The sequence below is a fragment of the Cephus cinctus genome, unplaced genomic scaffold (genome assembly GCF_000341935.2).
Source record: "Cephus cinctus unplaced genomic scaffold, Ccin1 Ccin1_scaffold0476, whole genome shotgun sequence".
NCBI lineage: Eukaryota > Metazoa > Arthropoda > Insecta > Hymenoptera > Cephidae > Cephus > Cephus cinctus.
Genome location: NW_014333152.1, coordinates 9007 through 14314, shown reverse-complemented (window position 1 = coordinate 14314; position 5308 = coordinate 9007).

Sequence of the window (5308 nt, the reverse complement as noted above, 5' to 3'; positions counted from 1 at the left end):
ATGTTTGGGCATCCCAAACCACTTCGCTGATCAGCTTAAACTTAGGCCTAATATTCCAAGGCGTTGTAACCTCTCGCGAACGGATACGCTGCGTCCACCAACCACTCTAACAGTGACTTTTCAAAAGTCTTTTCTAGTAACGGGGGTTCATTTTTAGAACTCTTTACCTCCAGAGATCACCACAGTTGCGAGTCTTGCTGAGTTCCGCTCAAAGTGTTTCTCTCATTTATTGGCTGAGGAGGAGTACGAAACTGGTCCGTAGTAGTAGTGTAGTAGCTTTATTGTGCTACTCTTATCTGTTATTGTATAACGATTAGTATTAATATATATTTTTCCCTCAACATTGTAATGCCACTATGAAATATTACACTTGTTTTATTTTATTTTATTTCTACTTTTAATGTATTGTAACAAAAATGTTACTGCAGGCTCCCCTCCGCCTCCTGGCTCGAGGTCCCATAGGCCTCGAGTATTATATTTTAGACTTAAGTATTGTAAATTGCGTTTATTTAGATGTTTTAGCTATTACGTTAAGGATAAGACCCCTTCCCTCCACCCCTTCCTCCCTACCGCCATTTCCTTTCCCCCGTAGGGCACTGGTTCGAAGACCATCTCCGAGGACCAACCACCAGCACCAGCAACAAGGACATCACCGTGGACCTGCCACGAGGACCCAGCATCCCTGGATGGACCGCGAGAGCGGCTACGTCGCCGAGGCAGCGGAAGGCAGGGATGGCATGGGCAGGAGGGACAGCAGACCGAGTCGCCCGTGGGATGGATGTCCCGCCACAACCATCACCATTAATAAATGCAGCCCCGGTGCAGTCCCGTCACACGGGCAGGAAAAAGTCCCGTGTGACAGCGGCGGAGCTCTCTCCCTCCGAGATCGCGGACATGCCCGGGAGATTCTTGACAGGCCTGGAGGCCGCCATCTTGACCGGCGCGCGCAGCCAGCACGCGTGCCGGCAAAGCCAGTGCCGTGCCGCCGACACGAGGCCCTGGAAGGCCTGACAGTCCACCAAATTTGAAACGGACCAATGCCCTGCCATGCCGGAACTGTCAACCAATCCTGAAGCACGTAGCCCTCTCAGCTGAGCAGCCCCAACCAATGAACGAGGCCCTGGAGGCCCACGAGGGCCCGGACGACGGAAATCACGACACTTCGAGCCAGGCGACAGTAGAGAGTGTTTGATTTTAATTTTCGGGAACGCTAATTAATTAAGAGGATTGTAGAGTGAGAGTGTGCGAGTGATCCATTGGAATATCAGTGTGAAGAGAGAAGAGAAGAAGAGAAGAAAAAGAGAAGAGAGAAGAATATTGCGTGAGTACTATTGAGTGATTGCGATCTCCTAGCTACCCCTTCTTCCCTCTCCGCCCTTAGCAATTGAGTCATAGATTTTGTAGGTCCCTTCAGGACACCACGAGCCGACCCACGTGGTCCGGCATTCTTCTAGTTTTCCTTTGTATTTGCGACGGGCCTTCCGCCCACCAACTCGAGGCCCGTGGTATATTGCGTGCACCCTAAGTTTAGTATCTTGCGTCCCTCCCCGACAACCCTCAGCCCTTCCCTCTCCTCTCACCCCCTTTTCCCTTCTCGCTTTCCAACCGAGGTAATTTAGAAAGAAGCCATTTTGCAATCGAGAACCTTCTTCCCTGAGACCCCCTCACCTCTCCCTCCGCTAGCCGTGCCATATCCCATGAAGTAAACAAACGAGGACCTTTCGGGGTCACTCGTCGGTGCTACACCGTTATAGTAGCTGGCGCCCAGATATTGTTCCCCTCCGTTCCCCGACCCCCTTCCCACCGAGCCCAGTTAAAGCCCTCCGACACCGCGTGCTCCTGCGTGAGCCCCGCGTGTAACTGCTTTGACTTCGTGCCTAGTTTAGTTTTGCGTATTTCGAGTGACACCTTTTGCTAGTGTCGTATTTTTGTATTTCTGTTGTTTTCTGTTTCTTTTGTACATTGACATTTACATTATTAATTATATTCTTTTCCATCTTACCACGTGTCCCCCTTTCTTTTGCGTTCCCCTTACCCCGTAGTTTTTGAGATAGCTGTATTTGCGAGACCCTGGGCCATTTTCGTGGTCCAGTCCGTCACAGTATAAATTATACATATATTTCCATAGGTACATAGGTACTTCTTACTGCATGTCTAATACTATTGTTGATCGCTACTGTATGCCATTATTAGTTACTTATTATATTTTATGCACATATTTTTCCTCGCTTAGCGGTGATTATTATACTTCAATAATTAGTTGCTTATGTGTTTTTCTTATTGTATATTTTTTGGCTTACTCACTGATTTTCGACAGTAATGTAATTCTTGTCTGCGATCCTTAGGGAGCCATGCTCCAGGATCGAATAAACCATACCTGTACTATACTCTACTCTACAATTCCTATTTCAGCTTGTAAAAATGATAATAATTTACTGAACATATTTTTCAGGGCTTGCGAATCGAAATAATGTTTATAATAATCAGATGCAAGAGTCTAAAAGTACATACCAGCTTCCACGTTGAACGAGGTCTCCTCTTTTCCTTACTCAGCAAATTTCTTTATTTTTTGGGAATCTGTGTGATTTCATAGTACGTCTTCCCGCAATCCGCTTACATCCAAGTACCAAAGAGTGTAGCATGCTGCTAAAAACCACATATATAGTACTAGGTTAAGTAATTTATAATATTATATAGAAAATTTAACAAAGACGATACAACAAAACAGTGAAATAAATTTAATACTTACAATAAGATGTACCGACAAGTTTCAGTTAACCCCGAAGATAGAGATCTTCAGAGAATATTGTGAAGGAACGATGTTAACGCTCCACCCACTAAGTATCGACTTAACACTTTTACGTACGGTACAGGACCAGAATCATTCCTCGCGACGAGATGTCTTGCACAATTAGCGATCGAAAACGCAGCAAAATTTCCTGAAGCCAGTGAAGTTATTAAAGAAGACTTTTACATGGATGATTTTATAACGGGAGGATTTTCGGTCACAGAACTTCGTCGATACAGGGCGGATAATCAACGAAATTCTGGAATCAACTTCGTTTCTATTACAAAAATGGAAATCTATTTCACAAAAAATTCTTCAGAAAAGTGAAGAAACTGACTTGTCACTCGGTCGTAATATAAATGGCGAAATGAAAATACTCGGTTTATGACGGAGAGCAAGTGAAGATCAACTTCACTACAAGGTTTCAGTGACGGAAAATAAACGAAGGCCAACGAAGCGAGTGGTTTTATCAATAGTGGCACAAGTTTTTGATCCTTTCGGACTTATGGGACCTACAATGATCAAGGCTAAGATTCTTCTCCGACAACTGAGGCAATTACTGAACTCAGCCAAAGCGTATCTTTGTTTGTTTGTTTGCCTAGACACAAAAGCGGTTTATCTAGAGATCGTCTCGGATATGACGACGTCAGCTTTCCTCAACTCACTAAAAAGATTTATCTCGCGCCGCGGTCGATGCAAATCGATTCATTGCGATAACGATACCAACTTTGTAGGTGTGAATAATATAATGAAGTATGAAACTGTTCTTAGATGCTATGTTTTCTAATAAGGTAAACTTAATCTAACGGGAACGAGGAATAGGAAGTAAGGGTATTTTGGGTAATTGGAAAATTCCTATTTTAAAAATGCAGGGAACAAGGATTTGTATATTTTTGGGATTAAGGAGAGTTTTATGTTAGGAAAGGTAGGGAATTTTCAGGGTAACGGTTCTTTAATGGATATCAAGAGACTCGGTCGAGTCTCGCGCCAAGTACAGGCAACCCGCGGTACGGGACACGGCTTGCCGAGACTCTTTACTCGAACCATCTCTTGTACCTGTGTTATGACTCAAATATCTTATGAACGGCTGTATGTGAGAAAAATTTATTGATATACTCACTCTAGGAATCAAGGGTTCTGAATTGATTGCCACCAAATTCAATACGATTAGTGTACAGGATCAAGACGTATTCACATGGCGAGCGAGATGATTTTCTTTCATGTCCGTCGTCGTCGTCATCGTCATCGTCGTCGTCGTCTTCGCAGGTCCATCGCATTTTTTACACGACAGATGGCACTGACTGCTTCGCCTTCTTTACCTATTTGTACTCTGTATGGTGTTGGTAATTTATGAATACAGAACACAATCAAATACACTTTATACGTGAAGCTACCGTTCATATCGAATTTCCAGTTATTATACATATATAAGGGTGCTTTGACAACAATATAGAATTATTAAGTTTTTAATAGCATTCATATGGAGCGCGCGTGTATGGATGTATGTATATGTGTGCTTCGGCATAGTTCCTCGTATTTTAGGTGACAGTTTTTAGAGATACAGGATGTCCAGGTCTTCCTCTCCGTAGTTTCCTGTATGTAGGTGGCGGACTTGGAAGTCCAGGGTGTCCAGATGTTCCCCTCCGTAGTTTCTTGTATCTAGGTATTGGATGTTGGAGTCAGGATGTCTAGGTATTCCGCTCCGTAGTTGCTGTGTCCAGGTTTTGGATGTGGAAGTTCAAGGTGTCCAGGTATTCCGCTTCGTAGTTTCCTGCATCTAGGTGTCAGACGTGGAAGTTCAAGGTGTTCAGGTGTTCCGCTCCGTAGTTTCTTGTATCTAGGTGTCAGACGTGGAAGTTCAGGGTGTTCAGGTGTTCCGCTCCGTAGTTTCTTGTATCTAGGTGTCAGACGTGGAAGTTCAGGGTGTTCAGGTGTTCCGCTCCGTAGTTTCTTGTATCTAGGTGTCAGACGTGGAAGTTCAGGGTGTTCAGGTGTTCCGCTCCGTAGTTTCTTGTATCTAGGTGTCAGACGTGGAAGTTCAGGGTGTTCAGGTGTTCCGCTCCGTAGTTTCTTGTATCTAGGTGTCAGACGTGGAAGTTCAGGGTGTTCAGGTGTTCCGCTCCGTAGTTTCTTGTATCTAGGTGTCAGACGTGGAAGTTCAGGGTGTTCAGGTGTTCCGCTCCGTAGTTTCTTGTATCTAGGTGTCAGACGTGGAAGTTCAGGGTGTTCAGGTGTTCCGCTCCGTAGTTTCTTGTATCTAGGTGTCAGACGTGGAAGTTCAGGGTGTTCAGGTGTTCCGCTCCGTAGTTTCTTGTATCTAGGTGTCAGACGTGGAAGTTCAGGGTGTTCAGGTGTTCCGCTCCGTAGTTTCTTGTATCTAGGTGTCAGACGTGGAAGTTCAGGGTGTTCAGGTGTTCCGCTCCGTAGTTTCTTGTATCTAGGTGTCAGACGTGGAAGTTCAGGGTGTTCAGGTGTTCCGCTCCGTAGTTTCTTGTATCTAGGTGTCAGACGTGGAAGTTC